This window comes from Phodopus roborovskii, unplaced genomic scaffold (genome assembly GCF_943737965.1).
Source record: "Phodopus roborovskii unplaced genomic scaffold, PHOROB, whole genome shotgun sequence".
Lineage (NCBI taxonomy): Eukaryota > Metazoa > Chordata > Mammalia > Rodentia > Cricetidae > Phodopus > Phodopus roborovskii.
In genome coordinates this window covers 34,861,083-34,875,276 of record NW_026126410.1, presented here as the reverse complement: position 1 = coordinate 34,875,276, position 14,194 = coordinate 34,861,083, and the positions used below count along the sequence as shown (strand labels likewise).

The following is a 14,194-nucleotide window of genomic DNA, read 5'->3' as shown; positions in this document are numbered from 1 at the left end:
GCGCTCTTTTTTCCTAAAAGCAACATCTGCAAGCTATTTTAGGGTCTCCGTCTGAGCTCGAATAAACAGGCCGATAATGCATAGCCTGAGCATGACTTTTCCTGGGGCTGTAGGGTTTCTTTTCTCTGTGGCGTTTACATCTCTGCAAAGAACGTCCCAAATGGGGCACTGAAAATATGTTGCAAATTTTAGATGTTGACATCCAAGCTCACTAGCTCCCTCCAGCAAATGTCAGCCAGGGTCCATTACTATTTTCCAAGGAGAAGTTAGGTACAGAAAAAGAGACAAGTAAGAATAAATGTTTAAAATGAGCATTGTTCAAGTTTTTGTGATAAGTACATTTTATGAATATTTTAAATGAAGTATGTTTAAGTGCATTGGGTGGAAGTGATGCTCACATTGAACCACATGGAAATATCATCAAGGTCAACCTCCCTGGTACCACTGCTAGAGACGGAAATTGGATTAATTGCACAGGATTTGCCCTCTGCAAAAGGCAAACTGGCAGCACTTCTTGGAGGCGTGGTCCCTTTTGAGCTCTTTGTTAGGAAAGCTTCCTGAAACAGGACAACATATGTTCCAACCCATTGTCACAGGAGTGACTGTCTGGGCTCAGCCAGTTTACATCTGTCATTAGCTCTACTTGCAAGAGCAAAAGCAGATGCTTGAAGCAAAAGACCATGAACTCTGCCTCGGCAGAAAGATGGATGCATTTCAGAACAAGAGGATCATTCCAGGAGGCTGAAATACTTGCTCAATTCTCAAGGGTGAGCTACCCTGTTACCCTCTAAAAGACTCAGAAATGGCATTAATTATTGCAAAATCACTCCACGAACCACTTGGCACAAGCAAACAGCAGCCCCATTACAGAATGGCTTTGGCCCCTAAAACGAAGCTTCTGCATTTGGAACCTCTAACACAGACTACTCGCTTAACTTACAAAGGCAAGGCTGAAGTTTTATGTGAAATCACACAAGCCTACTCTAACATCTTCCTATAAAAAGACCTATGGGGCTACTCAGTTTTAGCTCAGAAACCCGCTTATAATAATCAAAATTATCTAACACACCAACCACAGTGAAAACTGCAGACACTTCATCTTAAACAAGCTTGTGAAAAATGTATACACAGGGATAATTTAAAACCAAATTCCAAAGAAAGTCCTCTTCAAAAGGAGCCATTTCTTCAGAAGTCAATGTGGCAATTTCTCAGAAAATTGGAAATCAATCTACCTCAAGACCCACCAATACCACTCTTGGGCATATACCCAAAGGATGCTCAATCACACAACCCCCCCTCCTTCTCCTTCTTCTCTCCCTCCTCTTCCTTCCCTTTCTCCACTCCCTTCCCACTTAAGTTCTGTCCACCTGGTGTATTTGTCCCTCATCACAGTCCCACCTCATGTAGTATTCTATAGCAACCTGAATGAACCATCCTCTGTGGTTGGACTGATTGGACCCAGGCTGTCATCACAGAGCCTTCATCCAGTGACTAACAGAGGCAGGTTCGGAGACCCAAGGCCAAACATGGGAGGCCTGATTCTTGCTGAGGGATTATAGAGGAAGGGTGGATTGAGGGGGAGGCGAAGAGGGGGAGGGATATGAGGGGAGAGAAGGATGTAGTTGGGATGTAAAATAAATAAAAACAAACAAATAAATAAATGGAGCAATTTTCTCAGAATGTCTTAAAGGTATTAGTGAATCGCTCAAGCAAAGCAAGAGGGGGAGAGGGGTGTCTTTGATCCTTTGGTGGGGAACTCTTGACCTAAGGCAGGGTGGGGTGAGTGGGTGGGACTTGGTGATGGGATCTGGGACTGGGATAGAATAATAGATGGAATGCACCCACTGTGGAGGTGGGCCGACTCTGAGTGTCTTTACATTTCCTGCTGGGGCTTCATTTCTCACCTATTCTCACTGCCTTTACTGTTCTTAGGCAACAGCGGCTATGTTTCACCCTGAGACAAATGCACCAGAGTGGGCAGAGTGGCACACACCCTGAACGCAGCCCTTGAGAGGATGTGCCTTGGGCTACATTGTAAGACGCTCCCTCAAAATCAACCCTGCAAAGCCAAAAAGAGCCTATCCGACAGAAAGCTAACAACGGGTTCTCTGACAACAGCTTCCAAAAAGAGAAATCGTCTCCTTCTCAGGCTTTAGCACTTCACTTGGTGAATGAGGACTATGAGTTAGCGTCATGTGGTCATCAGTGAGCTAACAACTGAACTACTTGTTCATAATAATAAGCCCAAGGGTCAAGGTTCATGCAGCAGCACAATGGGCCTGTTTTGTAAATACTTCAAGAAGGCATAAATCTTCCTTGGAAATGTGTTAGGCTGGAACTCACACTGCACAGGCTTCTTCCACTTTTGCTATTACTGGGAGTGACTTTCCACCCAGCTCTGGGGGATGGGAGAGGCTACAGACCCTGGCAGGTATTATCATTAAAAATTGGCCTCTAGACCTCATGTTGTCTCTGACCCTGTTCAAGAATAGCTCCTTTGGAGCTGTAGCGGTTGAAGAGGGGCTTGACCTGTGAGAGTGACCACCTCTGTTTTCAAAGACCACCCTTTGGTAGGAAGATGATGCCAGTCACTCTTATTCAGAACGTGGGTTTGAGAAGGAAAAAAGAAGTGGATGGTAGATACCAAACCCACACCCTGCCACGCTCTACAAATGTTTTCAAAGTGTGGCTTCCAGGTCAGCAGGGCTCCTGGGACCTGTCAGAAAGTGAGTGCTCAAGTGCCATTAGAGACTTGCTGAATCAGAAACTGTCAGTGGAAGCCCATGACCCAGTGGGCGTACAGCTTCCTGTGAAATTCTGATTCTAATTCAACGTTGACAGCACTAGGTCAGAGGAATGGGGGGGTTCCTTGATTGATTGACTGATTAGATTTTATGTAATGTGTGTGTGTGCGCAAGGCACCACAGTGCATATATGTAGGTCAGAGGGTAACTTTCAAGAATGGGTTCTCTCCTACTGTGTGGGTTACAGGGATCAAATTTAGGCTGTACAGCTTAGTATCAGGGCCTTTAATCACTAAGCCATGTCCCCAGACCAAGGAACATGAGTTTTGCCTCAAACCACCTTTTCCCTCTTGGCCAAGGCCTTTTCCCTCAAAAGAATAAAAGGAAAGTTGGCAGCCTCACAATGGCTGGATGTACTAGTAGCCTATTAGAGTTCACAGGTCGGCTCAGGCTGGTTGGCAGTCCTGGACTCGGATGGATTCCTGGCTTCCCATGCAGGGAGGCCAGCCATTGGGAATAGCTCAATGGACCAGAATCTCATTTAGAATACTCTCTCGAGTGATTCCGATGTGTTCCAGGATGGGAAACACTGGAAGGCCCCTGCAGCCAAATATCATCGAATCAGAAACAACTGTAAACCATGGTCATCTAGTTGAGGTTGGCAAAGGTTTTCTGCAGTGAGCCAGGGGGCCGATGCTTCAGTGAGGCTCAGCCCCAGACCTGCTGCAGTGGGAACGCCCTTGCCGACTACAAGCCAAAGAGTGGCCAGCATCCTGTTTCAATATAACTGTATTAAGCCTCGATTCCACATAATTGCATGACATTAAATATTCTTCCTTGACTTCTTCCTAACATTCAAAAATCTGAAAGACATTCTCAACTTCTAGGCTGTTTAAAGTGGGGGTGTGCATGATGAGGGCTGTACTTGCTGCTCCTGTTCACTCAAACATGGGAGTGATTGTGCAAGCATAAAGTTCAGTAATGCTGTCTTCCTGGCATCTGTCGCTTCAGTACTAACAGCTGTGTTCAAAAAAAGCTAGATGTCACAGTTTTAAAAACTCAAGTTTTAATTTGTGTTCAATAACATATGCAGCCTTGATGGCCACATAAGCAGATAGACTAAGCTTCTAGGGACTTTAGGAAAGTCAGTCCCTCAGAAGTGACTATCAGTTTGATTTCTTAGATGCCTGTTAGTTTGACAAAGGCAACACAATTGGATAGTTTAAAATAAAGTCTTGAGTTCAGTATAAAACGTTCTTTTTGTTGTTATTTTGTTTTGTTTTTGAGACAGGGTTTCTCTGTATAGCTTTCGATGGAGCCTGTGTGGGAACTCCCTCTGCAGACCAGGCTAGTCTGGAACTCACAGAGATCTGCCTGCCTGTGCCTCCCGAGTGCTGGAATTAAAGGTGTGTGCCACCTCAGCCCGGCTGTTCTTGAAGAATGTGCAGGACAGACATAAAAGGCATGAACTTCTTTTCTTTCTCCTTTACCTTGGCAGCCTGTCACTTACCCTGCACTCCCATCCAGCCTGCACTGAAAGAGGTAAGAAACCAGGCAGCCTCTGTCTTTTCTAGTTACTGTAAGAAATTACAATGGCTGGTGCCTGATCAATCGCGAAAATGTATTTCTTACTATGCTAGAAGCTAAAATATATACATACAGGTGGTGGCAGCTCCCACACCCGGTGAGGGCTGCTTTCTGTGTGTCCAAAACGGAAGGCAGGAAAGACAAGGAAGTTCACATGGGCCTCATTTCTAAGGACACAAATTCCTACCGAGGACTCCTAAAGGCCTCAGCTCCAGAAATCATCACCCTGGTTGTTAGAGTTTCAACACTGGAACCACCGGAACAGGGCCCTGTTAGAAGGTATTGCCCTCCCTCGTCTTTAAGTCCCCATAGGTCTTCTTTGCAGGGCAGTCCATCCAGCCCCAAACTTCTCCCTCTCTTGGAGACGGGGGGGGGGGGGGGTTGGGGGAAGTGGGGGGTTGGGGGGGCACGGACTTCTCTCAGAAATATCAGTATAACTCATCTGACTGATGACCAGGTAAGTACAGTTCAGCTGAGAATCGCAGGAACAAAGGAGATTTAAGAGAGTGGGAACTGTAACACCAACTGCAACAAAGTGTGAGCTCCTTCCTGCCAATGGGCTGATCTGAAAGGGTGAAAAGGAGATGGGACTGGAGAATAATAGTTCAGAGGTTAAGAGCATTCACTGCTCTCACACAGGACCTGGGTTCCATTCCCAGCACTCACTTGGCTGCTCACAACCATTGGTAACTCCAGTTCCAGGGACATGATGACTTCTTCTGGTGTCCGCCGGCACCACATACACATATATACACGCAGGCAAAAACACTCTTACACATGTTACAGAGAGAGAGAAGAGGAGGGGAGATGGCATGAGCAAGCAGAGGCCTCACTAGGGCTGGCAGCTGTGGGTGGCAGCCCCACCACCATTCTGGAAACTGACCTAGGGAAGGTCAATTTCCTTCTCATTAACACATGTTGAGTGTGTTGGTCAGTGCTAACCATCAGCTTACAGAATCGGGAGTCACCGGGAGACTCTAGGCATAGTTGCAGAGGGAGGGTTGTCTTGACTGCATGAGGCAGTGTGGGTGGTGACATTTCCTGGCTGGGAACTGGACTGGACAGAGAAAATGAATGGAGTATCGGCATGCATTCAGCCTTCTGTTTCCTCACTGAGGATGCAAGGTAAACTAACCACTTCAGGTTTAGACAGTCCTGACAGACTGCCCCTTGAACTGGGAGATAAGCATTTTCTCCCTGAAGTTGCTTCTGTGTCAGACTATTTTATTACAGCAAAAGAAGGAAACAAGAGAGCTGGTCGACAGTAGAACAGCAACACTGTGGTCCCAGCAGGCAGACATTGCTAGGCAAATATCACTGACTTCCTTGCACCCACACGCAATACCAATCCTGGCGAGCAAGGCCTTATCCTTACCACCCGTGAGAAGCACACAGCTTAGCACTGGTTCCTTTTCGTCCTGCAATGACCTGTAGGAGGGGAGGGGAGGGGAGGCAATCTCAAGGAAGAATGATCCTCTTCAGTCACCACTGAGGCATTCTGGGATGGAACTCTGAAGATGGTTAAAGCCAGAATCCCACAATAGAGAATTAGCATCATCTAGCCTTCTGGTGCATTATAGATTCCAGAACAGATCTTTGTGGATAGAATGGATAATCAATTAGCCATGGATACCAAGAGTCTTTGGAAAATCTTGTTCCAAATAACAGGCTTATAAATTAATTTCTGGAATGGAATGCAACTCATATGCAAACAGATAACCTCCAGAATTTAACCAACTTTTTCTACTTATTCTACTGAAATCCCACACAGCATTAAATGATGCTGTGTCTAATTCCCATAAATAATTTCTGAGCTGATTATGATCCAAATAAGGCCATCTCATACATTTCTCACAAGCTGATATGCATAACAAAGGTATATTTCTTATTTAAATATTCACATACAAAGAACGGGTTTGATTTGATTGGTTTCCTGTTGTGTTTCCATCAGTCCTAAATTACAGCTTGGTCTAAGCTGCATCTATCATTGTTTGACTGATGATTTCAACATCCATGGATACCAAGAATACAAGACAATACCCCAGTGATTTTCAAATATGAGCAGCTTAACTTCCTATGTGAACCCCCAAATCAAACACAACCATGGAGTTCATCGTCAGCAGACATCAGCTCTTTCTCTTTGTACCTAAGCACTAGCTCTGCAAGGCCAGGAAACTCTGGTCACCGGAAAGAGCTGTGAATACAGCAGACCTCCCCTGGAGTAAGAAGACCCAGTAACTGGGAGCACAAGCAGACTCAATGCTAGAAGTCAGCAAAGATGAGCAGTGCAGGTAAGAGGAATGCTTGAGCCCAGATAAAAAAAAAAGACAAAGCCCTCGGGGTGGGGTGAAGAGAGGTATTCAGTGGGTCTATAAAAGAAAAGCAGGTCACAGTGTCAGGGAAAAAAAAAGTCCTGACCCAAGGTAGAGGACATCTGCTCTCTCTTTAATGTGTGTGTGTTCTGCTCAGTCTTCACCCAAGCCAGTAAATACTGCTATCAGAGACCTCATCATCTTCTTTCCCACTAGGAGGGCAGGCAGAGGGGGCCCAGATGCTCAGACAAAAAGAGCTAGGCTGGGAGGTCAAAAGCCTTTTCTGGAAGACAAGGACCGGAAGTAAATAGGATTCCAAATCCACTCATTGTAAATTCAGTTAAGTGAATGGGAAAGCAATCCCAGAAATCAGGGAAGCCAATGGAAATAGCCAAGGGAGCAGAAAGAATGCTGTGCCCTTGGCAAGCTAGAACCTCCAACACGGGGCACTCCCCATATTCCCTGGCACAATAACATGGCTGAAAGTGTTTATCACTGGAAAGGGCTCTTGTTTCAATGTGGCTGCTCAAGTATATAATGCAGTAACCCTCTGCTGTAGCATAATCCTTCTGTATGCTGTGAATATGTATTCTGCTCATTGGTTAATAAAGAAGCTGCTTTGGCCTGTAGCCAGGCAGAATAAAGCTAGGCAGGAAAGCCAACCAGAGGTACAGGGAGAAAGGAGGACAGAGTTGAAAGAGATGCGAGCCCAGCTGCCAGAGGAATAAGCCACGTGACAAAATATAGATTAATAGAAATGGGTTAATTTGTGAGAGCTAGTTAGTAATAAGCCTGATCTATAGGCCAAATATTTTGTAATTAATATGAGCTTCTGTGTGATTATTTGGGGCTGGGCAGTTGGGACAAAAGAAAAGCTCTGGATCCATTTACAACCCTCAGGTTCAATTCTTTCTGACTTTGAAAGAAAGATTTTGAATAAAATTCAATACCTACTAAGTATGCCTCCTGGAGGAAATGAAAAATAACAGTTTATATATTTCTGGAGTCTATCAAATGAAATAATTCCCTCAAGAGAAGGGAATTCCTGCCATACTGTTACCTAATTCTGACCCTCTGAATGCATGTGTGTGGTTTACAAACTTCCTGGGTAGAACTTACATGGTGAACTCCTCTCCGCCCTATGATTCTTGTACATGCTGCTCTTGCTTCTGGTATCTGTGGTCTTTTAAGACTGAGAACATTGGGCTGGTGAGATGGCTCAGCCAGTAAAGACTACCTGAGTTTTATACACACACACACACACACACACACACACACACACACACACACACACACACCACACACACACAAACCCTAGTACTTGAAGGGCTAAAGCAAGAAACCACTTGATTAAGAGCTCAGGGTCAGGGGTTGGGGACCTGGGTCGGGATAACATGCTTGCAATGGAGTTCAGTGCAAAAAGCCTAATGCAAAGGCACACCACGGGTTCTCTGGGCAGGCAGAGACAGACAGACCCTGGGTGCTTGCTGGTCAGCATAGCCAAATAACTATGTCAGTAGCTTCCGACTCAGTGAGAGCACCTGTCTCAAAAACTAAGGTGGAGAGCAGTTGAGGAAGACACCTAACTTTGACCTCTGGCCTAGACACACACTCACACACAACAGATTCAATGACAACAGATTCAAAGCACAAACAACAACAAAAACCAACAACAAACCACAACTTCTTTATCAAAATGTCACAGTAACAGATCTAAGGGAGTACACAACATTCTAATGACTTGTTTGGCTTCATGCTGACTACAAAAGGAGCATCATTTATTCCAGATTTTCTGAGTATATCCACAGGCCAGGCTCTAGAGGATGTAACATCCACAAATGACAAGTCTTTTGGAGAGGAGGGTAAGATTCACACCTGGGCTGCTGTCAGGCAGAGTTGAGTCAGATGGAGGAATCTGACAGGCTCACGTGGGTATGTTTTTCCTAGAATGTGGGCAGACACACCTCTGCAGGAACCAGGCTCCCAGGAGGTCAAGGGACAGCACAGGCTTAGCCTGCTCTAGGATTCTACTCTATATTATAATGAGAGAGCTTCCACACAGCACAAAGCATCTAAGTGAACACACACATGTTTTTTTCTGGAATAAAGTATACTAATAAGAACCAAGCAAAACCTTTTGTTTTCCTATAATCCAAGAGCAAAAACTAATGGAAACATTTACCTCTTCATCTTTGAGCCACAGGATGGCAAACTAAATCCCTGAGAGACAGGTAGAAAGTCTCCATCACATGGCACTCAGAGCAAAAACTTACAAAACAGAACAAAAACAAAGCCCAAGACCAAGTGAGTGGAATGCATTGCATTGAGTCCCACCAGAGCTGGATCTCCAGAGAACAGACCTCTGGCTCCAGGGCTGCAGTTTCAATCCATCCCAAGGATGGGCATGTCCAGGACATAACAGCACAATGTGGGGAAAACACAGCGTTGGTGTAGGGCACATTTGTTACATTTGTAACCCAGGCACTGGAAAGGGAGAAACAAGGCTGTGTGGAGTCACTGGCCTGCCTGCTGGGGCTGTGTGGCAGTTACTGACCAACAAGTGACCCTGCCTCAAAGTCTCCCTCTGTCCCTGTCCCTGTCCCCTGTCCCTGTCTCTCTGTCTGTCTGTCTCTCTCTCTCCCTCTTTCCCTCTCCCTCCCCACCCCCCCCCCACACAACACAATTTTAAGACTATATAAAAGCCAGGGACTTACAGCTGACCTAGATGAAATCGCAGAACCTTACTTCTTTGTCCAGCATTTGGATTTTAGAGTCTTGGCATCCTAATGATACAATTTAACATTTTTACTTTGATAACATAGATGTTGTTCCTTTCCCTCCATCTTTAAGCTATTTCCTGGCAAGCCTCCCTCCTGCTTCACAATTCAATAGCCATCAGTTTTTCTCAAGATACCTTTGGGGGGGGGGGGAATGTGTGTACCAGCAGCAGCCACTCCCTACTTCCCATCCCAGCAGTAAAAGGAGATGGTCCATGACATCTCATTCTCTCAAGCTGCACACTCCATCAAGACAGCTGTGTGTCTGGACAGCTGGCCTAGCATGTGAGGCTAGGAACAAAGCCTCCTGGCTGTCAAAGGCATGGGTGTTCCTGAGCTTCAGAGATGACAAGGCAGCCTAAGTGTTAAAGAACTGCACAGTTCCTTCTGACTTCTGACTACCTAGGACTAAAGTCAGAGTTCTAGCTGTCCAGTCCCAGGGACCTGCAGGGCTAGCTCTGTCAGATGACATACTATGGGCTGCTCTACTTGCTTGGGTCCAGCTTTCCACAGGCCTGGGGGAATCTCTCCTGGAGATAGGAGCACATACAGGCATTTCACTGAAGAGCAGGAGTGAAGAGGTCAGAAGCTACCCATGTTCACAACATGTTCAGAGGACACAGGACATTTATAAATGAGATGAAGACAAAAGAGTTCCAGGAGAGGTCTGGAGAGATGGCTCAGCGGTTAAGAGCACCGACTGCTCTTCCAAAGGACACGGGTTCAATTCCCAGCACCCACATGGCAGATCACAATTGTCTGTAACTCCAGTTTCAGAGGCCCCAACACCCTCACACAGACATACATGCAGGCAAAACACTAAAGCTCATGAAATAAAAGTAAATGAATTAAAAAAAGAGTTTCGGGAGGGGGTGGAGCAACAGAAAAGCAGCTAGGGTGGAAAGCAAAAAATAAAAATAAAACAACCTTGAAGGGTCACTGCACTAATTAGCTCATTCGTAGGTTGCACACAGAATTAGGTCCATAGCATTAACTATACATCAGGGCAACCTAGAAGGTCAAACCGTCAGGTTAGAGCTGGCTGTGATGGGAGTGTGATCATTAGAAATCAGTATGACTGGCAGAAGTCTTTGTCAGGGTAGAGACAAGGCAGAGACCCTAATGGCTTCCCCTGACGGTGTAATCAAGCGAGAATGACCTTTTAAACCAAATCTAATTATACTTGTTGGAAATCAACAGAAAAAGAGATGAGAGAGGGCACTGACTTGTAGATTTTGGGTAATTATATTCCCCGCCAGTAAATATCTTAGAAGACCCAGGATAAATAGAGGTCAGGCAGAAAAGCATTGTAATCCTTGCACGCACTAATTGCCTTGATGAAGTTGACTGAAGTAAATTCAACAACAAGCAAACCCTTAAAGTACAATTAGTAAGTTGATATTTCAGAGCAATGAAATCAGACATTCTCTAGACAAGGATAATGCAGTATTGCAGTATTCCCATCTCCCCTAGTGAAAAATCTAATTGAGAATGTATTGCTCATTTCTATACTTCTCTGGAGGGTGCCCTTGCGATTGTCTGTACACCTCAGGCATGTTCTAGAAGACACAGAGCCCAGTGCACGCTCGCATGCTCTCAGGGGGATGGTCTCGGCTACGTCTGTCCTCTGCAGAAAAAGAGATGGTTACGTGTTGTTAAATCCCCTCTTACAAAACTGTTCAGAGATTGCCATCCAAGGGACCCAGGGTGGCGTGGAAGAGAAATGACCCTGCTGCCTAGGTTCGGGCCTCTCGAATATTTGGTGATGCCATTTAGGCATCTTTGGGAGGAGCCTTTGGGAAGAGCACTGGAGTGAGCATGTCACTGGGGGGGTGGGCTTTGAGAATTTACAGCCTCCCCCGCCTTCTGTCTGCTCTGTTCTGTGTGTGTGTGGTTGAAGGTGTGAGCATCAGGCTATGGGCTGCGTGCTGCTTCGACAGCCTTTATTGGTTCTTGGCCCAAGTCTGAATCTGTCCTTTGAGTCCTTTGAGTGGTGCCTCGCCTTTCCCACACTGGGAACCCTGCAATTCCTACACAAAACACCAGGCTAATTACACATGTTATATTTGGAGTGACAGACTGGATAACATAAATCATATATTCAACAACCAACTGCAGATTTAGAGGTCAGGATTCTGTGTTGTCTTTTTAATTTAGGTACACATTATTCTGGTTTAGTCCCTGCTAAGCCCACGCTCTATAAATACTGTTACAAGCAACCTGGCCACCCATTCCACTATCTAGCCACTGAGAGCCGCCACCTACCCACCTGGGCCAGCAGAGGATTCATGTGGCACAGGCTGTGACCACAATTCACAGCAACAGCACTGGAAGTCAGAGTCATCCCAAGTGAGCTGGGACCAAAAACAGGATAGGCAGGACAGGGCATTAAAGTGGAAGAACCTGGACAGATGATAGACAGCGCCACTCAAAGGAAGCAGTTATCAAAAATCAGATGAAAGAAGTAAAGTGGCTCACCAGAGACCGGGGATAGAGAGGAGCAGTGTGTGTGTGTGTGTGTGTGTGTGTGTGTGTGTGTGTGTGTGTGTGTGTGTGGACACCGAGAGTCCAGTGTTGTGAGAATAAAGGTTCCGAAGATAGGCCACAGAATGTGAACTATGTAACCGCTGAAGTGCACAATGGAGCATGGATACAGTGCTTTCAAAGGCTGATGTGCATGCACATTGTGTGTGTGTGGGGGGGGGGAGTACTCAGGGGCCAGAAGAGGGCGCTGGATTCCCTGGAACTGGAGTTGCAGGTGGTGACAAGCCACCTTATATGAGTGCAAGGGATCCAAATTCCCGTCCTCAGGAAAACAGCCAGTGTTCTTCACGACTGAGCCATCTCTCCAGCCCAAATAACATGTTTTCATCATGATTCTATTTATTAACTTAAAAAAAAGCTGATTTGTAATCAAAACAACACAGAATAAGAAAAGGATGGTAATAATATTTATTTTATAGAGCTTTCAGCAACATAGTTTTGTTAATAGCATGCTGTTTTCCCTTTTCACATCACACAGAGAAGAGCTCACAGGGCTTGAAAGCAAACTGAGCACTCATTGGGGAAAGTGGGAAGGGAAGCTAGGCAGCAATGGACAAACAGCAACAGGAAGACAAACAGCAACGGAGAGACAGCAATGGAGAGACAGAAAGGCACCGACCAGTCCTGTCAAGTAAAGTTAACATTTCAGAGGTGCCCTTCCTTCCTGCAGGTTTCATTGACTTAGTTCTTGGCTGACAAATCACAATATACTACCAGATGCTGGCTGGGAGGCAACTAAACTGGGCAACGGCAATGCCCATGCTGATGATGGTCATCAGATAAGTGGTATCTTTGCCCCTTTCCCCTGGTAAACAATGAGAGTCCATCTGAGACTCCAGATGAGACAGCAACAAGGCTGGAAAATAGTCCAGTCTGGACTGCTTACGAATCCAGGATTCGAGAAAAGTTCACCAAGTGGGTCATCCCTGTGAAGTTTAGACTGACCAGGCAGCCCTTCCACCTCAGACCTCAGAGAACGAACCTTCAACACAAATTAGCAAGCAAATGGTGGCTTCATGTTTCAAATCTGTGTGGAGCAGATGAAGTCCTGGTGGACTGGTGACATGAGCACAGTCAAGTTAAGGACCCCAACACCTCAGACCCATGGCTCAGGGGCATGGAGATGACTTCCTTCCCTTGGTCTCAGTTCCAATGCTGACAATGTGTGCATGAAATATCAACCATGGCTTCCTCCTCAAGGGTGACTGCAGCCTGAGACCACTCCCCTAATGAGATCCTATCTCCCCAGATTAGCCAACCTGCCTCCTAGGTCAACACTGAGTTTCCTGGCTGCTGCAGGCACATTTCCATGCGATTCCCATGGACCGTGTCCATCCTAGCTTTTCTGCATGTGTGTCTGTCTTCATTCCCCATCACTCCAGTCATGTTGATCCTTAAGCCATGAAGGTCAGAGCTCTGAGTGACCAGAACACCAGTACCCTAGACTCTTGATGAACATGACAGTATTTCAATCTGTTGTAAACTATAGGCTGAATGCTAGTACATGGCCCCTAAACTAATGCATACATTCAAATCTTAACCCTAGTTAATGCTCAGTATATGGTCATCAGTAGGTGGAGCCTTAGTGTGGTGAGGGTGGGGTCCTCAGGAAGAGGTTATTACCCCTATAAAAGAGACTCAAGAACATTATCTGAGGCCTCACACCGCCTGAAGGCACAACAAGCCAGACCATAGTGAACCAGGAAGTAGAAGCTTCCCCAGACACTGACCCAGCTGGGGCCTTGACCTTGAACCTTTTTGCCTCAAGAACTGTGAGAATAGGTTCCTGCTGTTTTTAAAAGCAGCTGTCTGTGGTGTCCAGCCTTGCCAAATGACCACAGGGATGACACTTTGGAAGTTTATGGGTTTCAAGAGTCAAGGATAAGAAAAGCGATCATTAAACATCAATCCTTTGAGGTATGCTCATAGATTCTACTGGGCATGTCCCATCTTTTAACCCGGCAACACAATGTCATCTGTAAAGTTCATGTTCAAGAACCATGCAATCACCTTAGGAACGAACCCATAAGAGTGTATGCTAAAATCTCAGTGTTGTATTGGGCTGTATTCCTAGCTATTCTTGAGGTAGAAAGGGGACCCAGGAAGGAAAGCCAGCAACTAACTGCTGTGTCCTTCTACCCCGAACTAGTTGGGACTCTTGCTGCTCTCCCTTTGTAAGGATGGTGTCATTCTCATCATATGCAATGTATACATTCCGAATGCCATGCCC

At 45.8% G+C, this 14,194-nt stretch overlaps 1 protein-coding gene across 1 annotated transcript in view; it reads right to left on the bottom strand.

Annotated features, from left to right (window-relative positions):
* The window catches only part of Myo10 (myosin X), a 188,060-nt gene that overhangs the window by 125,773 nt on the left and 48,093 nt on the right, over positions 1-14,194 (bottom strand). The gene's annotated exons all lie outside the window — the stretch shown is intronic.